This window comes from Giraffa tippelskirchi, chromosome 14 (assembly GCF_054371585.1).
Source record: "Giraffa tippelskirchi isolate mGirTip1 chromosome 14, T2T-mGirTip1v1.2.pri, whole genome shotgun sequence".
NCBI classification, from domain to species: domain Eukaryota; kingdom Metazoa; phylum Chordata; class Mammalia; order Artiodactyla; family Giraffidae; genus Giraffa; species Giraffa tippelskirchi.
This window is the reverse complement of record NC_137288.1, coordinates 35,138,523-35,159,422: the sequence shown is the minus strand read 5'-3', so window position 1 is coordinate 35,159,422 and position 20,900 is coordinate 35,138,523. Positions and strand designations below refer to the sequence as shown.

The 20,900-nt window shown below is 41.0% G+C and overlaps 1 protein-coding gene and 1 long non-coding RNA gene across 9 annotated transcripts in view; one reads left to right on the top strand and one right to left on the bottom strand.

Moving 5' to 3' along the window:
- The window catches only part of MAPRE2 (microtubule associated protein RP/EB family member 2), a 208,534-nt gene that overhangs the window by 81,670 nt on the left and 105,964 nt on the right, over positions 1-20,900 (top strand). The gene's annotated exons all lie outside the window — the stretch shown is intronic.
- Positions 11,370-20,722, bottom strand: LOC145534603 (uncharacterized). Its single transcript, XR_014074790.1, has 2 exons — positions 19,771-20,722; positions 11,370-12,046 (listed from the first exon to the last, which is right to left on the bottom strand). It is a non-coding gene; the product is annotated as an uncharacterized LOC145534603 (long non-coding RNA).

Genomic DNA, 20,900 nt, shown 5'->3' with positions numbered 1-20,900 from the left:
CTTGCCTGGGTAACCCCATGGATGGAGGAGCCTGGTAGGCTACAGTCCATGGGGTCGCTAGGAGTCAGACACGACTGAGTGACTTCAGTTTCCCTTTTCACTTTCATGCACTGGAGAAGGAAATGGCAACCCACTCCAGTGTTCTTGCCTGGAGAATCCCAGGGACGGGTGAGCCTGGTGGGCTGCCATCTATGGGGTCGCACAGAGTCAGACATGACTGATGTGACTTAGCAGCAGCACCAGCATACAGAACTCAAATGTTTTTAAGTAATGCAGATTTTTGGCCATCTTAGGATGCTCATAAAGACTTCAGAAAAGCGACTTTGAGCCCAACCTACCTTTGTAAAATGTGAGTAGGTAAAAAAGAAGAAAACGGACATTACAGGCACGAGTCAGAAGATGCAGGGAACAGAGCATAGCCCCTCTCAGTGGAGCAGGGGGATAACTGATTCTTGAATATGATAAATGGAGGATTAAGAAGAAAGACAAGCTGAGATCTAACTGCATCCAGTCCCAAATACCAGACTAAGTTATTTAAGCTTTACATTTTAGGTAGTAGGAAATATTGAACACAGTGCAAATACTCTATAGGAAAGTGAGTTTTTAAGATGGTAGTCTATATAGTTGTTTCTCCTCTCTCCACATCTCCAACTGAAATATTAAGTAGGCAAAAAAAGTTTGTTTGGGTTTTTCTGTACCATCTTACAGAAAAACCCGAACAAATTTTTGGCTAACTGAATAAAATTTTAAAAGAATAAAGGCATGCCCATTCTGGAAACATGAATGAGGACCAGAAATTGACAAACATCTACAAGATGGAAAGAAATAGGATTATATTGCTTGCTAATTTTTTAATCTAAATAAAAATGAAAATAGAACAGATGAAATGATCCACAGAATTATTATAATCCAAATAAAATAATTCTGAGAATAGAAGAAAACAATGAAAAAATCTAATTACTCTCCTTAGACAGTATGAAAACTATTGCATCCATTAAACTTCACTACCCTCTTTTCAAAAGAAGAATAGTTATGCACACAAAGCAGTTAGAAAACAGGAGTTCTTGCAAACCAGTAAAGTCAAGAGAAAGACTTCCTGAATGTAGCTAAAGACTATTCCAGAGTATAGAGCCAAACATGAGAAGATAGAAAAGGTAAAAAATGTATTGGTGATATGGAAAGATGATCCTAAAGTTCCAGCATTTTTTAAAAAGAGTCCTTAAAGGAAAAATAAAGACATTGCAGGGGAAAAAAGACATAACAATTCAGATTAGGAGAGGCCACTGACTGTTGAGTAACATAGAAATCCCAAACCCACATTGGTGAAATTTCAGGATAAAAGAAACTGAGAGCGTCTGAGGTGGAATGAGAGGATTACCCGCAGAAGAGGGGTCGCCTATACGGCATGAACTTTGGTACATGATACTACAGGTTGGGAGACAGTGGACCCATGCATTCAATGTCCAGAGGGGACTGAGTTTGGAACTATGGTTCTGTACTCAGCCCAACCATGAATAAAGTATGAAAACAAATAGACATTTTCTTACTTTAAAACTTCTCTTAGCCTCTCAACAAAACAACTTGAAGATGTAGTCTAGGAAAATAAAAGAGAATAAAAGAAAGGATACATTAACAGCCAAAAAACTATGGAACTAATATTGGAAGTGTCCAGTTACAAGAAATATCAAGATGCCAGCAGTAATATCACAGCAATTGGTCCAAATTAGATAGTGGATTCCATGATGAATGTCTTGCACAAAAAAAAGGTCATTCTATTATATGTATTTAGGCTTAGAATCTGAGTATTTTTTTAATCATAACATGATATATGTTTATTCTGCCCCCCCAAAATAGTTAAAATCTCTAGGAAAAACAACTATATAGGTATAGAAATGTAGAGATATAGAGAACATATCTACATATTTAACTTATCTGTTAGAAATTCAAGTTCACTCTTAAAATGAGGTATATTTTGGAATAATTAATAGCCTGTAGAAAAAAAGATTCATTTGATCTTGATATTATATTATTATTGTGATTGGAAGATATAATGACATTTATTTCTCTGTGAAAGGTAATACCACTTGAGTTTGGAGAGAATAAGAAATTGCATAATCATAAATGCCATTTCCTAGATTTCAAATTTAAAAGCAATCTATAGTCAAAACAAAGAAGCCTCAACTACAGTCATAGAACATAATGCAAATATAAAGGATAAAGGAGACATAATAGTAAAACTATGCAAATTAAAAGAGGAAAGTTGAGGAGAAACGTAAAATGAAGTGTTAATAGGTGACATTCCTTAGAGTAAGTCAAGAAATTTTAAAACTAGGACTTGAAGTTATAAAGGTAACCACTGGAATAACTAAATATTAACAGTAATTGAGAGGAGAAAATTGATAGAAGTATGTTGAATTTCTTTTATAGTAGAAAGTAGATACTATGTTGAATTGTGGCCTTACAAAAATTAAGCATAGTTTAAAAAAAATTAACTGCACATTTAATATTATATATTCTGTAGTCCTCAGATTCTAAACATGTATATACTACTTTCATAAACTACAGTTACCTACATATATATATATATATATAGAGAGAGAGAGAGAGAGAGAGTGAGTGAATGGATTGGAAAGAAAGTGCTTAGCCAGAAAGACTCCCAGAAGCTATTACATTTCTCTACCTCTCAAGTAATATGAATTTGGTGGAAACAAATAAAAAAAACCCAAACAAACAAACAAAAAGTTGAGGCAATCTGAGAAGAATTGATAGGGTTTGATGGTTGGGTAGTTATTTGAACAGGACAGGTTTTTAAAAAGGAATGAAGCAAAGATATATAATATTTTCACACTTCACAAGGTAATATATACTGAAGCTACTGACAAAATGGTATCCAGGATGATATACTTATTTTAAACTTACTGTTACCTTGCTGTTTCTTACCCAGTTGTATGTCTCCAGGCTAGCTGAAAAGTGAAAATGTAGCATTTTATTTGGTGATATTTATAATATGGTGAAATATTTATCATAAAAATATAACTCAAATATTTTTATTTAATCATAAACGTCAAATATATTACACTAAAGAGCCCATATAGGCTGCAGTAATGAATAATATCACTTTTTGGTCAAAACTTTCCTATGGACAGCCAAGAACTGATGCATCAGGTGAAGTGTGTGTACTGGCTCCATCATATTTCTTTCAGTGATTTGATTTGTGGCAGAAAGAAAGTGCTCACATTTTGTTGCATTGCTGCTGCTGCTGCTGCTAAGTCACTTCAGTCGTGTCCGACTCTGTGTGACTTCATAGATGGCAGCCCACCGGGCCCCCCTGTCCCTGGGATTCTCCAGGCAAAAATACTGGAGTGGGTTGCCATTTCCTTCTCCAATGCATGAAAGTGAAAGTGAAGTCTCTCAGTCATGTCCAACTCTTCACGACCCCATGGACTGTAGCCTACCGGCCTCCTCCATCCATGGGATTCTCCAGGCAAGGGTACTGGAGTGGGTTGCCATTGTTGCATTAGAAGCTCTCAAAGTCCCAGGACTCAGAATATTTGTTCAGTTTTCAACAAGTTTCTAATCCTGCTCTGCTACCATGAACTGGGATTTTAGCATCTGCCTAGGCTTGGTCCTATTTACTAAAGGTTTTTAAACCTTTGCTTAACGTGAAGCTGGGAAGGACAGAGATCTTTTCAAACTACTTTGTAAATTATGAACTCTCTAGGTCTCTCTTTCTTCATTCACATTCTGACCTCACCCCTCACTTGTGGAGTATCCACTACAATTATTTACTGAAAGCTTTTGACTATAATTGCCACTTTTTTCAGACTGCAGTAGAACAAAGCATTTTATACAAATAAACATACTTCGGTTCTACCGATAACCACGTAACGTGCTTTTCTTTAGCAAATGGAAACAAGAATCTTAAGATAATGAAATTTACTAAGTAAGATCTGTGAGACAGGATCCAAAAGTTCACTGAACCTCCATTTCCCATTTTGGAGAGAATTATAATCATGTGCAAAATCATGCAGAAAATCTGGCTCTTACATTTTCCTGACTGACACTCGAAAGGAATCAGGAAAAGGTCTCTTCAGTAAATTTTGTATCTTTCTTGATGTTGTTGTTAGTCGCTAAGTCATGTCTGACTCTTTTGCAACCCCATGGACTATATACCCTGTCAGGCTCCTCTGTCCATGGGTTTTCTCAGGCAATAATACTGGAGTGGGTTGCCATTTCCTTCTTCAGGGGATCTTCCCAACCCAGGGATCCAACCCTCATCTCTTGCATTGCAGGCAGACTCTTTACCACTGAGTCACCTGGGAAGGCCAAGGTGGTATATTGCTTTATACCACAGGCAATATTATGGACAGCAGCATCACTTATCACTATCAGGCACTGTCTTTTTCCAGGTAAAATCAGTCTGAAGAAGCTCTGAGAGTTTGAACAGCTTCTTTTTGTTTTGGTTACAGTTGGGTTTTTCCCCTCCATCTTGTAAATGGCTAGGGTGATGAATTTAAAGGATGGAAGGAAATGATTCTTTGGCTTGGAGGAGGGGAAATGGAGAAAACAAAAGTAATTCAGATTAATAATACATTTTAGAACCACATAATTAGGAAACATTGGAGGTTATTCTTAAAAGCCTTCTGAGTTGAAATCAAGCATCTCGCTTTAACACTAGCAAAGCCATATTTCTTCTCTTGATCTGAGTGTCCTTAATGTAGTATTTGTACAACGCATGACATAAGCATGGATTTGCAGCTGTTTCATAACTGCTGTGAAGTTTACTGGCTTTGATCCACAACTCTGTGTCCAAACTGTAGGAACTCTCCCCAAGTATTGCAAATGTGGGAGGAGGCCATTTGTGGAAGGATTTACTTCGCCCTGAGTTGAGTGTTTTGCGTGCAGAATATGAGGCTGCTGTTCAACAGGTTGTGTCCAAATGTAAGTGACCAGCCAGAGAGACTTTTTTTGGACCTGTCATCCAGCCTCAGAACTTATCCTCCAAGGAACTGAAACTGTTCTCACCAGTGGTAGGAAACAGCAATGCTACGACTCTTTATTTCTTCTCAGCAATAATGGCCTCATGAATTTTTTAAGCTGATATTTTGACTTGCTGAAAGCCATGATTTGGATGTTAATGATGTAATCTGAATAGAGCAGTTGTGAGGGTGAGATGGCAGTAGCTGAGTGTTCCTGGCTCTCTCTCCTTGTCCTGGATGGATAGGGACTCTGCAAGGACAACTCAGATACGGTTACATTGACATCATAATTCATCTGACCAAGCTTCTCTCCTCTTTCTGAGCTCCGTGATGAAGCAAGCTGAGTTGTTTTAAAGTGGTAGTTTCAAGGTCTCGCAGTTGCACTGAACCTAGTCCAATACGATAATCAGATGGAAAAATCTGTTTCTATAGGAACATTTGTAAAGGATTCACCATCAGAACATTTACATGCTTCTCTGCTAATTTCATGCAGAGGAAGTCTTTTTTTCTGCTGATACCAGAAGGCAGAACTAGAATTTCCAGTTAAAGTTAACCAGGTTAAATTCCACTCTCACCATATGTGGTGGTGGACATATTTCCCGGGGTAATAGAGCCTTAAGTGACAAAAGTAAAATGTGGAATTTTCATCCTGAAAGCGATAGGGAGCCACTGAAGGTTTTTGAAAAAGAAGAACGGAAAGATAGATCTCATGGAGATTTGTCAGAAGCACTGAGAGGAGCATCAGGAAGCAAGAAAACGCCTACAGAGTCTCTCGAGCCAGGCGTGATGTCTGCAGTAGAGTGTCGGGAGTGGGAGAGGAGAGGGAGGGGCACACGCGACATATTGTGAAATGAACAGGTAAATGACTACATCAGAGAGTCGGGGCAAGAAGGTGGGCAGATGCTGAGGACTCAAAACTCAGCGCTAGATTTGGGTCCAGTTCAAGCAGAAGATGTGGAAAGAGAGGGAGCACAGTAGGGGAGAATCTTCCTGGTTAAACGCACTGTAAACTGTCCAAACCAATGGCACCAACCTAATTTCTGCTTCTGCCTTCTGGAGTAAGTGAGAGAATGCGGCGAGGATGTAGACACCACACCACAGTTTTACGAGGTACTTCTGGAAACCTGAGGGGAGATTTGATGTTTTTTGAGTTGCTCTCAGGGCAACTGTCCTCAGGAAAACTGTCTGGTCAGTACACAGGCCTGTTCTTTTCTGCTGATCTTCCCATCCCTACCCGCAAGGGGTCAGATGTGCTCTCCCTCCCTCCCCAGAAATATTTGGCAGCTTTGCAGAAATGTTGGTGTCACCCCAAACCCTTCACCAGCATCTGTCTCCTCCTGTCCCTGTGTTGTAGTGAGTTAGGAACCTCTGTGTGGCTTTATCATCCCTCAAGCCTCCAGGTATGAAAAAGGACAGTCTGGGAACTTCCCTGGTGGTACAGTCGCTAAGACTCCTCATGTCTGATGCAAGGGGCATGTGTTTGATCCCTGATTGGGAATTAAGATACCACATGCCTTGTGGTGTAGCCAAAAAATTTTTTTTTAATTAAAAAAAAATTTTTTTTTTTTTAAAGAGAAGGGACAATTTCCCTCTTTTTGTAAATTCCCAGTCTGGCTTGGGGTATGGCTGGGGAAAGGAGAGAGGACAGGATTCCTCTTAGGGATGCTCACCAGCCTCCACCTCTGCTGTTTCCAACTAGTCACAGGGTCTGATGGCTGATGGCATGAACTTTAGGCTCTGAGTTATTCAAGGGTCTTGAAATTTTGATCGTTGAAAACCAGACTTTTGAGGTTCACAAACTTCTTCAGTTTGTGTTATCCTGTCTGCCGTAGGATTAAAAGTCTATTTTGAAACTGAGTACTTGAACCCTGATTCTTTTCTTCCCTGGAATTCCTGCTGTAACAACCCCATGCTGAGGAAACGGGGGGTAAGAAAGTGAAGCAGGGTCTGTGTGGCCAAATGCCTTTCCCAAAGCTGGCTGCCACACTACATCCACGTGTTTCCCTACAGTGTGATATTGACATTTCTCCCATTGAGTGTATCAGTGAAGTCAATATCCCTTCCTCTCGAATCTTGATGAACTTAACTGGTTGCCTTGACCAGAGAAGTATGACCAAGTTATGGTCCGTGAGAAGACTAAAAACTGCCATCACCTTCTGCCTTGCCGCTGTGTTGTGAGGGAGCCCAGCTCACGTGAAGAATCTGTGTGGGTATTCAGCCAGAGCTCCAGCTGAGGTCCCAACTGAAATATCAACCTCCGATTGTGAGACTGAGGAGGTACTAAGATGACTTCAGTAGTCAGCTTCTAATTACAGCTGTATGAGAGAGACTAAAACCACCTAGCTGAGCCCAGTCAGCCTCCAGAATAACAGGAGATAGTAAAATGATTGCTGTTGTTTTAACCAACTGAGTTTTGGGGTGACTCCTTATGCAGAAATAGAGAATCAACAGGATGGTGTTATCTACTACTTTGTCACAGACTACCCCCAAACTCATTAACTTAACCATTTTGTTACAGCTTATGGTTTTATGAATCAGGAATTAAGGAAGGTCTTGGCTGGGCAACTTATCTCTGATCCACACAGTGGATCACCTTTAGCTGTGGTGGCTGGACCTGAAGGATGTGTCTTCAGTCACATGTTTGGGGGCATGGAACTCTGCAGGTTCACTGTCACTCCCTTCCCCTCTCCTCCCCATGGTCTCCTCCTCTGGGACCTCTCCACAGGGCTTGTCCTTCCCACAGCATGGTAGTGCCAGGGTAGCCGAACTTCATTTCTACAGGGCATCTGGCTTCCAAGAGACCAAGACAGCAGCTGCGTGTCATTGTAAGTTCTCGACTATGAATTGGTTGGCATAATTTTTACCAAAATCTATTGCTCAAAGCTGCCACAGGCCCTGTCCAGATTCAAGAGGAAAAGAAATAGATCCAACCTCTGGAAGGGAAGAGTGTCATAAATTATGGTCCCAGTGGACAAAGTGGAAACCTTCAGAGCTTTATACCTCAAAATATCGCTTTGTAAATCTTAGTACCCCAATTTATGGATGAAGAAGCTGAGGCTGGGAAAAGTGATTGTCCAAGGCTACTCAACTTGTAACTGGATCAACCTGATCTGATTTCAAATCCAAGTCTATATTAGTCCAAACCATGACCACTTTTCACTTCTGTGCAAAATCTAGTAAATGTACAATTTATGCTACACTTTGTTTTTAAATTGAGATATAGTTGACATACTAGTTTCAAGTGTACAACATAGCAGTTCAATATTTGTACATATTGTGACATGATTTAGTTAACATTTATCACCACACAGTTGCAAATTTTTTGTGTGTGATGAGAACTTTTAAGATCTACTCCCTTAGCAGCTTTCAAATATACAATGCAGTATTATTAACTATGTGCATCGTTATTACGCATAAAATAAGTCCTATATTACATCCCCAGGACTTATTTATTTTGCAACTGAAAGTTTGTGCCTTTTGACACCCTACACCCATTTTACAGACTCTGTACCCCCCACCTCTGGCAACCACTAATCTGTTCTCTGTGTCTATGAGTTTGGATTTGTGGTTGTTACTTTTTGATTTCACATATAATTGAGATTGAATGGCATTTGTCTTTCTCTGTCTGACTTATTTCACTTAGCGTAATGCCCACAAGGTCTATCCATGTTGTTGTAAATGGCAAAGTTTCCTTTTTTATGGCTGGTGTGTGTGTGTGTGTGTGTACCAGTTTTCCTTATCCATTCATCTGTTGATGAATACTTAGGTTACTTCCATATTTTGGCAACTGTAAATAATGCTGCAGTAAACATGGAGGTGCACACATCTTTTTGAGTTAGTGTTTTTGTTTCCTTCAGATAAATACCCAGAGTGTAACTGCTAGGTCACATGGTGGTTCTGGGGCTTTCCCAGTGGTTCAGCAGTAAAGAATCTGTCTGCAAGGCAGGAGCAGAAAGAGATGTGGGTTCTATCCCTGGTTCAGGAAGATCCCCTGGAGGAGGGCATGGCAAACCACTCCAGTATTCTTGCCTGGAGAACCCCATGGACAGAGGATACTGGGGGGCTACGATCCAAAGGGTCACAAAGAGTAGGACACAACTGAAGCGACTTAGCATGGATGAAACATGGTGGTTCTATATTTAATTTTTTGAGGAAACTCCATACTGTTTATAATAGTGGCTGCACCAATTTTACTTTTCCCCCAATAGTGCACATGGGTTCCCATTTCTCCAAATTCTCACCAACACTTTCTTATTTTTATGATAGCCATTCTAACAAGAGTGAGGTGATATCTTACTGTGGTTTTGATTTGCACTCCCTAATGATTAGTGATGTTAAGCATTGTGTCATGTACCTCTTGGTCATCTGTATGTCTTCTTTGGAAAAATGTCTTTTCAGATCTTCTGCCCATTTTTTAAACCCATATTGCTTGTTTTTTTTCTGTTGAGTTGTATGAGTTCTGTATACATTTTGGATATTGATCTATAAGTATTTTCTCCCATTCAGTAGGTTGCCTTTCCATTTTGTTGATGGTTTCCTCTCCCGTGCAGAAGTCTTTTAGGTTGATGCAGTCCCACTTACTTGTGCTTTTGTTGCCATTGTTTTTGGAGTCAAATTCAAAAATTCACCACCAAGAATAATGTCAAGGAGCTTACTGCCTGTGTTTTCTTCTAAGAGTTTATAGTTTTGGCCTTAGGTTCAAGTCTTTAATCCATTTTAAGTTAATTTTAATTGATAGCACAAGATAATGATGTAGTTCCATTCTCTTGCATGTAGCTACTCAGTTTCCCCAAGACTGTTCATTGAAGAGAGTCTGTCTTTCCCTATTGTGTATTTTTGGCTCCTTTGTGTAAGTTAATTGACCATATATGTATGTGTTTATTTCTGGGCTATATGTTCTCTTCCACTGATCTTTGAATTTGTTTTTATACCAATACTCTACTGTCTTGATTACTATTTGTTGTTGTTCAGTGTCTAAGTCATGTCTGACTCTTTGCAACCCCATGGACTGTAGCACGCCATGATTACTATAGCTTTGGGATATTATTTGAAATTGGGAAGCATGCCTCCAACTTTGTTCTTCTTTCTCAGGATTGCTTTGGTTATTTTGGATCTTTCGTGGTTTCATACAAATTTTAGGATTGTTTATTTCTGTGAAAAATGTCACTGGAATTTTGACAGGGATTGCATTGCATCTGTAGATTGCTTTGGGTAGTATGGACATTTTAATAATATTCTTCCAATCCAGGAGCCTGGAATATCTTTACATTTACTTGTGTATTCTTTAATTCTTTCCATTTCTGTTATCATACTTTTCGATGTACACATCTTTCACCTCCTTGACTAAATGTATTCCTTTATTTATTATTTTTGATGCAATTGTAATAGGATTGTATTTTTAAACAGTTCGTTATTAATGTATAGAAATGCGAACAGGCTTTTGTATATTGATTTTGCATCCTGCAACTTTACTGAATTTACTAGTTCTAACAGTTTTTTGGTGGAGTCAAATATCATGCTATCAAGCAGGTAACAATATCATGCTATCTGCAAATAGTGACAGTTTTACTTCTTCCCTTCTGATTTGGATGCCTGTTATTTTTATTGCCTAACAATACACTGTATTAATTCTCAAGTGCTCTCTTCAGTAAGGAAGATACCATCTCCCCAACCCCTCCTCAAACACATACATACGGCAGCTCTAATTTTTTTTAAATCCTAGAGATCTATTCAGTGACCTGGCTTGGGTCACAGACCTAACTCTGAACCAATCTTTAGGTCCAGGAGGATGGAATATTATAATTGGCAAGCTCTACTAGAATCACAAGGTTTGAAGGAGTAGTTCCCAGAAGAAGGAGGGGAAGACAGAAATAATAAAAATGCACTAGACATGCTTTTTGCACAGCGTGCCATTATGTCTCATTCACATTGATTCCATTGCTGCCTCTTTGAAGGCTGATACCATCCTCACTGAAGAGACTGGAGATGCGGCTTTGGGGGAGGGTGTGAAAAGCAGGCTATGTGAGCAGTTAATCGCAAGAATTGATCTAGCTCTCTCAGCTGACTGTTAATTCATTGTGGCTCCCTGTATGTTAAGAGTAGGACCCGTTTGGATTTGCTAAGGGTCTGGGTCCTTCACCCAGAAATTAAATGGACTCTACTTGAAGGCGATCCTTTATGCTTTCATGTACTATCCTCTGTCACTGGACCCCTCATGCACACATCCAATAGTGAGCGTGAATTGCGGATATGAAGATACTTGGCATTATGAGCTCTGGAGTAAACAGAACATAAGTGCTAATTAAAACATTTCTGGTGGAAACTTAAATATTATTTCATGATTTCCAGTTGCATTCTCTCTCTCTCTTTTAATGAAGCAAGCTTCTTTAATTTTCTTTTTAAAAATTTTATTTGGATGAGGTCAGAAATGGGGGAATTTCTCTTCCATTACTCACACTGCTTCCCAGCTGTTGGCCTCATGTTCCCTTGACACATTGTTGAGGAACCACCCGTAAGCCGTCATTCTGCCCCCATGTCCATCCGCCTTGACAGAAAACCCCCAGACTCAGGAAGACCCTCCCTCCCCATACCACTGTCATTGGTGGCCTGAGTCCCAAGTGGCTCTGAAACTCTGGAGGCCAATCGTTGGAACTCCTGTCTTCCCATCCCTCAACCTTGGCTTTGTATTTATATTGAGGAGTCTCTTTATTCTGTTGCCGCTTGTTAATATCAAAGTCAGAAATAAAGCCCTGTGGGTTCATTGACTTTTGAGAGCCCTAAGCAAATCATCTCTTGAAAGCTCGTGAGCCTTCTGGAAGATAATTTACTTGCTAAATTGTAGTTAGCATCTCTCCCTTTCCTTTGCCACTCAACTGAGCTTGAAAAGACTTTTATCCTTTTTCAGTTGTGCTACCCAGTCAGTTCAACAAGATGTGTTTTGTTCAAATGTGGAAATAAAATAGAGGAAGGAAATAAAGGAATTGCATGAACTTGAGCATGGACACATTTCAGTGAGAACATTCAAAGAGGCTTGTCTGGAGCTGGACTGTTGAATTATCAGTCTTAGCCTAGGGAAAATGAAAACAGATTTTAGCTTTGGAAACAAAAAGAAAAAATGCCTATGGTCTCCTCTCCCATCCAAAGATATGAGAGAAGTGTATATTGATAGCTGAGGTTTACTCAGAAAAAAAAAAATTGCTATAAAAAAGGGGAAGAAAATTCATTTCCCCTATTAATCACATACACTGTTAACCCCTAATCTTCGGGTCTCTCTCCCTCCCCCTCCCTCTTCCTTTTCCTTAACCATAATTTACAACTCCTATCCTTCCGCATCTTTCATCCCTTCCTCCCATGAATACTGCTCTCGAGTCCTGTCTCTCATCCCCCCCCCAACCCCCCATCCACCCCACCCCCCCACCGCCGTTTTCTCTGCCTCTGAGCTTTTCCACCATTACCTCCTTGCTCCCTAGACTGAACTGCCTTCAGGGCAGCTATCTACCTTCCCTTGCTTCTACATCCTTCTGCTGGCTCATCCCTAGATTCTGCATTTTTGCACCTAGATTTTATCAGACCCTAGTGAAGGCAGCCTGAGCTCCTGAATAAGAATGCTGGCATGGACACCTGGCAGGTGGGTCCACGTCCAGCTTTGCCACTTCCTAGCTGGTGATCTGGATAAGTTATTTAACTGGCTGCCTCCTCTGACAAATGAGATGTAAAATTGCCCCTTCTTCACAAGTTTCTGTAAGGATTAAAATACCCACCCAATTAAAACATAGCACTTGGTTGCTAAAAAGTACCCAATAAACATTAGGTATTGCTGCTTTTGTTGTGATTGTCATTGGAGAGAATTCCGGGTCTGTGTCAACAGATATTGTGAACCTTACTACTAAGTAATGGCTTCTAACTTTGGTTTTAAGCCAAAGTCTTCACAATGGCTGTTCAAAGCTCTGTACATTCTGGTCCCTCTGTGATCTTTCTGACCTCATCTCCTACAACTACCCAACAAAATGCATTCAAGGATAAGATTCACAAGGGCAGAGAATTTTGCTAACTTTTGTTAATTTCTGTCTCTCAAGCACCTGTCGTTCCTAGCACATAGTAGGTCCTCAGTAAATGTGTTAACTGACTGTTTGAACCCCAATACCAATATCACTACCTTGGTAAAGCTTGCCCTGTCTCTCCAGGCAAGGTTGCTTTCTTTTCTATATTCTGGTGATACTTAATACATTCTTCAATTATAACATTTCTCACATTGTATTTTTATAGAAAACATATTTAAAGCTCTTAAATTTAACCAGATGGTATAATTCAAAAGCAAATTTTTATTTAATAGACTGAAACCTCACATTGCACAGATTTGATTGATTGATTACAGAAATCATAATGTTCTGCAAGTTTGTAAATTGAGTTCCCATCATGTTCTATGAGTTATTCCATAACAATTAAATCCAACCTTGAGAAAATCCAAGGAAAAGCAAATGAGGAAGCAATTCCAACACACAAATTTTCTCTTAAGCAGCGGCACCTTCTGTGTTTTGACATTACAGAAACCTCACTATTTTACTAGCAAAGAGGAAAGAGACTTGCAAAATTCTGCCTTGTGAGCATATCGGCATAGCTATCAGTGTGGCTGATAATTAATCTGCAAAGACATGTAACTTCCAAAGTCAGTCCTGGAGGAGCCCACCTGTTCAGGTTGGTTTTGAAGGAGGACTTTCTTCATCTGGGGGAAAAACAGTTACCAAATTTTCTTAAATAAAATGCTATCACTAAAACTCAGGAGGCATAGGCATATTATAGAATTCTCATCAGATCTAAAGGAAGAATGAATAAAATCTTCTATGCTTCAAGGTTAAAGTAACAAGCAAGAACCACTCTCAAGTACACCTCTAAGCCACCAATGTAATTTCAGGGCCAGCACCACTGGCTAGCCAATCATGTCTTGACTCACTGCTGTCATTTGGGTGTGGAATGTATTTTAAGCTACCGATGGATAACCTGTCCCTGCCATTCCCTACTGGAAGATCCCAAGACATACACATGGGAGAAATTACTTGTCCCAGGGCAGCAGTGGTGACTGCTAAGTGGAATCTTCTGTCTGTATTCAGGGGTGATAACAATCTAAGAAAGCCCCCCCATCAAAGGTGGTGTGACAGCTGTGAATGCCTTTGACAGCAGTGATTATCAGCTTCATTGAACACATTTTAACTTAGAAAAGGCATTTGTGATGAGTAGGTACTGTGGGGATGGTATTGGGATTCCTGGTTCATGATTTCATATCTTCTCTCCTGTTGGATTTCTCAAAACCAAGGCAATGCAAAGTCCCTGTTTTAGATGAATCTCACATGTTGGAGAAGTAGAGAGACAATGATTTCTGCCAAGATGCAATTATCGGTGCTTGCTGGCCTAACTCTCAAGAGAAATGGGGCTGTGCTATAACCCAGGAGCTCGGAAAATTAAAATCTGGGTTGGTGCCCAGCTCCATCTTCCTTGATTGGGCCTGTGGACCGGGACAGCGGCTGGTTTCCTTTTTTGCTCATTGCTCTGGCTGTGTCTGCTGGGTCTGCCTTAGTAATCCTGCTCTCCAAACATGCATCTGAAATATTTGTTTGCCTTTTGGAGGGGAGGGTGGGTCGAGGTAGGATCAGTTCATCTGGTGCCTAACAAGTGCTCATTAATGAACACATCGGCCCCTCTAACACTGATGAGAGCTTTTTAGTGCAAATACTTGCTGATGCTAGCTAGTTGCTGATATTCAATACATGATCCTTAATTTAATATCACCTCATTATCGATCTTGCCAACAATTAAGGTTTCTCTATTTGTTGAAGATTTCTTTATTTTCTTCAGTAATCCTTGATGGGTCTGATCTGAAACTCAACCTCTTTAAAAAAATACCTTTGAGAATGCCTTATCAGATCCAGTCAACACTTCTCTGCCCTTATCTGTTTCAAACTTCCTGTGATGTTTGGCCCTAGAGTCACCTCCTTCTTCTCTGATACCCACTTCTCCCCTGGGCTCAGTGAAACCACTCCCTCTTGGGATTGGCCCCACCAGGCAAAACCCCTTCCCATCTCTTTGCAGGCTTCTTCTTCATCACTCAGCTTTTACAGAGTGCCATCCGAGGCCTTGTCTCTCTCCCTGAGTGAAGGGCATTCACATCTTCAGCTTCAGTGATCACCCATAAGATCATTTCCTGCAGATCATCTGTATCTCCAAGTCAAACATATATGTCAAAGGCCCACATGTTCCCTTATTCAAGAATAGTGTACCCTGAGGAAACCAGGGTTAAAAAAGACACATGTATCCCATTGTTCATTGCAGCACTATTTACAATAGCTAGCACATGGAAGCAACCTAGATGCCCATTGACAGATGAATGGATAAAGAAGCTGTGGTACATATACACAATGGAATATTACTCAGCCATAAAAAGGAACACATTTGAGTCAGTTCTGATAGGTGGATGAACCTAGAACCTATTGTACAGAATGAAGTGAGTCACAAATAGAAAGATAAATATTGGATTCTAATGCACATATATGGAATCTAGAAAAATGGATTCTGAAGAAATTATTTACAGGGCAGGAATGGAGAAACAGACATAGAGAATAGACTTATGGACATGGGGGAGGGGAAGAGAGGGTGCGATGTATGGGAACAGTAACATGGAAATTTACATTACCATATGTAAAATAGATAGCCAACGGGAATTTGCCATATGGCTCAGGAAACTCAAATGGGCTCTGTATCAGCCTAGAGGGGTGGGATGGGGAGGGAGATGAGAGGGAGGTTCAAAAGGGAGGGGATATATGTATACCTATGGCTGATTCATGTTGAGGTTTGACAGAAAACAACAGAATTCTGTAAAGCAATTATCCTTCAATAAAAAAATAAATTAAAAATAAAAAAAAAAAGAATACATAGTGAACACCCGCTGTGTGTAAAGCCTCGTGACCCCTCACTGTCACCACTCAGATGTCCTGTTGGCACCTCTCTAGGTCCAAAACACACTAGGAGACTCTTCCAGAGGACAATTCAATCTGTTATTTCCCATCTTGGTGAACGATAACCATTATCCACTTGGTCGCCTAAGCCATAAGCTTAGGATTCACTTGAAATATCTTTCTCCTTCACAGCCCACCCTTAATCCTCATTAACATCCATGCCCGCCATCAGTTAGTCCGGCAAATCACGGCAGTTATTCCCTCTGAATATCTCAAATCTGGGCTTGCTTCTGCAGCCCCTTGGCTCCTAAGTTTAGGCCTTGGTCACTGTTTGATGTATTTTAATCTCCAACATGTCTTCTATGCTGCTGTAACATTAGACTTGCTTGATATGCACATGTCACCATGAAGGTCCTTCCTCAAGCGCTTCATGGTTCCAAAACATCCTCAAAGTGAAGGTCAAGCTTCTTAGCTTGGCCACAGCCCCTCCTGCATCCCACCCTGGCCCCTGTCACTGTGTACTCTGTTCCCCATCCCCACTAAACAAACAACTTGCTGTCTCCCTGGGGTATCACACCCTTTCCTACCTGTAAATCTAAGCATATCTGCTTGAGGAGCCCTTAGTCTCCCCCTCTACACTGCCAGTCCTCTTTTAATTTTTAAAAATTAAAAAAAAATTTTTTTTGGCTGTGCTGGGTCTTCGTAGCAGTGCATGGGCTCTTCTCGTGGCTCATGGGTTTAGTTGCCCCTAGGCATGTGGGATCTTAGTTCCCTGACCAGGGATCGAATCTGCATCCCCGGAGTTGGAAGGTGGATTCTTAACCCCTGGACAACCAGGGAAGTCCTGCCATTCCTGTTTTAAATGATAGTATAGCCTAGTGGAGAAGCATGTCAACTTTGGGGCCAAGATATCCTGGATAAGATGCATTTACTATTTGAGTCTTGACTTCATCTCTAGGGTTATTGTAAGAATCAAATCAGATGTTTGTTGAATAAATGAATTATGTATTCATGTAGTGTCTACTGCATGCTAGGCCTTATTCTAAGCACTGAAGATATAGTAGTGAACAAAACAGTTGAAGAATCCTCCCTAAGGGATCTTATATTCTGTTTTGGAGAAAGAAATGGCAACCCACTCCAGTATTCTTGCCTGGGAAATCCCATGGACAGAGGAGTCTGGCAGGCTACAGTCCTTGGGGTCGCAAAGAGTTGGACACAACTGAGCACATGTATGCATTCTGTCTAGCACAGAGAAAGGGAACAAAAAAGGTCATAATTATTACTCATCCAAGGCTTAGGTAATAGCTCCTTGGGGAAACTTTTCAGGCCTATTTCAGTTTCCATTCTGAATGGAATGGAATTCCATTCTGAATTCCACTCCCTCATCTTCTGTGGCCCTATATCAGCCTGTCTGATACCATTATCAGGGCATCACGTTGTGTCATAACTGCAAATATTTTTATCTTGCTCACCCACAACTCTGAGTTCCCTGAGTACAGAGCCTGGGACTTTTCTTTTTGTTTTACCAGCTTCCAGTATGCAAGAAATCCAGTCATAAGTGTTAAGTGAATGAATATTTTAGAATATGCTTAACTTATTGTTTAAAAATAGCACCTACCACTAAAGAGCATTTGTTATAGGCCCAACACTGTGTCAGTTGCTTCAAATATAATATATTATGTAATTTAACCTTCACAGCAACACTGTGAAAGCAGTATTATTACACCTACTTCACAGATGAGGAAACTAAATCTTAGAGATGCAGAGTAACTTGCTAGGGTCAAATAGTCAGCAGGTGGTGAAACCAAACTGGGGACCCAGGTCTGTCAGAGCCCCAGCTTCAATCCGCAGGGCTTGGTAAGAGGAGCCATTTCTCCATGGGGCAGTTGCAGATTTAGGCCTGCACATACTTTATTTTTGGTACACCTGTGTACATAAGATAAAACCTCAACCATAGTCAGATGTACACAGACATTTTAGTTTACTTTTTTCTGTAATCTGTATGACTCTCTTTTCCCTGCCGAGGGAGACGAGAAACGAAAGGTTTTATTTGAAATTGCCAGTTCACAGTATAGCCTCTTGTGATTCAGTCCATCTTTGGAGCACTCCATCTCTTGGGTGGATATTCAGTCTTTTAGATGTCCTCACGTCCTACCTCACCATACCAAACCACTGAGTTTTCTAGTGTGATGAGGCCGCAGCTTGATTGGAAAGGAAGGTATTGGGGAGACACTTTTTAAAAGCCATCTCTTCCCAGGGTCCCAAATGGGACATTTGCCTCTTTAGGCACAAGAAAGTCCCTTAGGCTGAGAACAATGCCAAAAGCTCTCTAATGGCTCCCTTCAGGGAGCTGAAAACGGGAGATGCTGCTTTTTTCACTTTCACCTGCTTCTTTCCAGCCTTGGGGTTGGGGGTACTCTCCCCTCCCTCTTCCTGCTGGGTCTGTGCTTTCCCTGTATCCCAGCAATCTCCCTCCCAAAGTGGAATGTGCGCTCCCCTTCTTCCTGGGGTTAAACAAGAGAATGGCTGCCAGGTAACCTGATTTATGGGGAGGGGAATGAAAACACATCTGTTCAATATTTTCAAATTATTACCCCTGTCACCCCTGCGTCTTGGAGGGTAATCACAAATCTCTGGGGCCTCTCTGGGGCCCTTTATAGTGTTGTGGTTCAGAGCTGCCCCGGTGGAAGATTTACAAGGGTTCTTAGGTACCTCCTCCACCTGCCTCACTACCCCTCCCCTTTCAGCCCATCCCCCCAAATTCCTGGTCATAGTCCTCTCCTTCAAGAACAGCCTCAACAGCCTCGAAACAGTGGGAGAGTTCTCTCCATGAAATTACCTGGTGGAATGAGCTATAATACATTCGAATTCTGACCAACATAGTCCCTATGATAATACCAATCATGTGACCTGTTACTCAAACATGGGATCATAGAAAAGTAAGCTATCCTCAAGGCACCCAAGTGAGAGGGCTGAAAACATTAAATATTTGATTTGTAGACTCTGCCTTTTAACTTCAAACTGTCCCCAAAGAAAGGGGAAGCTTTTGCGAAGGGGAATTAATTAGTAGGGAAATTGACAGCCGTGGGTCAAGTAACAGAAATAGTAGAAGGAAGTCTTGGTCTTTGTAGCAGTAACTACACTCTCATGCCCTTTTAGTTCATTGTGCAATGTGAGGCTTGCTGTGTATCTCTTGTACTTAGATATTTATCTGATGTACCTTGTTAAGACTTAGGTCAGAACTGGGTCCTTATTATATATAAAAAAAATACTCATGTAAGCTGAGATATGGATGAAGGAATCAACTTGTACACTGTGAATTCACTAGATAAAGTAGAAAATAAAATTATTAAAATATAGTTCAAAAGGAGACTATAGAATAGGAAAAAATGCCCCCCTTATTTGAGATTATCCTTACCATCTGTGTTGTAAACCGTTTGATTCTAATTCTAGAAGCTTGATGCCAGAAATAACTTATTGCCAGGGAAATATGCTGGAGAATTGTCAGGAATGACAGCGTTTTTACTTGTTTTAATATCTGTATCACAAAATAATAAAGCTGGTAAGCTGTACAATGATATGAAGGCATGAGCCTAGTACTTTCTGCTACATATATTTATTCTTTTATCCACCCCAGGAAACATCAGAGACCACTTCTGATAAGCAGAGAACCACTTCTGATAAGAGCTGAAGGCAAACTCTTCTTCTCTCTGAAGGAAAGCACTGGACACATCTGGAATCTGTTCAGAATTTATAATCTAATCCATAGACTTTGCACTGCACTAGCAATTCTATTCACAGTTGTCCTTTCACTGTTGAGAGTATATAAGGTACTTGATTCTTACCTTGATCTGTAACATTTACGAGTTCACATTAAATACACATCACCACTGTCCAATCACATTGATAAAACGCATGTCATCTTGAAGCTCCAGCTCACTGCTTCCTGACTGTGTGACCTTGAGCACCGTGCCTGTTACTTCATCTCACTAGTATACTCATCTCTAAATTAGGGATGATAATAACAATAGGACCTCTCTCAGAGCCAATGTATTTGAAAGATGCATAGCAATGATGCAGAGCAGCTTGAATGTTGAGAGTTTCCATCCAAATACTAAATTGGATGTTCACTTGTTTAATTCAAAGAAAATAAAATACATGACAAGGATTTAATTATCTGTATCAGGAGGCAGTGTAAGAATTTGAATTGAGAGGTCTTGGGTAACCATGATGTTCTAAAATGGTGGTTCTTTAAAAAAAAAACCAAAAAACTCCCTTTGGGGATTCTTTTGTGCAGAGAATCTTCATTTGCAATTCTTGATTTTCTCATTATTAATGTAAAGGTATATTGACTAGAAGGAAATGGAGCTTCCTATTCGGTTTTCAAGTTTGGGGTTGCTTTGGGGGAGGCGGTTGCTGCTGTTTGGAGAATGGGGGAGGAACCTGGAAATTTTAACCCCTTAGTCTGATAAATTTTCTTGAAGCAGGCTACAAGGTCGTCTTATATATTTCTGAAACCAGATCGAGTTTAATTTTCATGGAACAAGAATCTGGTATGGAAGGAGTTAAAGGGTCTCCCACACCCCTCTGCCTGAATCGTTCTTTTGTGTACACAGCTGCAGTGGGAGCTCGGGCTGGAAAGGAAATGGTTAGAGGAAGAGCTGGTTTTCAGACCCAGGCGAGTCAGTGAGGGGGGCCAGGGGTGGCCTGGGGTTTTACATGCCAGATGTAGGCCGGCCCGGGTGCCTGCCTGGAGCCGCCGGCGTGGTCGCGCAGCGGCCCAGCGCGATTCCAGGCGAGGTGATGAGTTAGCGGGTTGCTATGGGGACGAGCCGGGCCACGTGACCAGGGTGCTGCTGCCGGCGCTTTGACGTCAGCAGCCGGGAGGGCGGGCCGCGAGAGGGCGGGGCGGGAGCCGAGCGCCGAGCAGGGAGCAGCGAGCAGGCGGCAGGCGCGGTCTGCGCGAGGAGCGGGC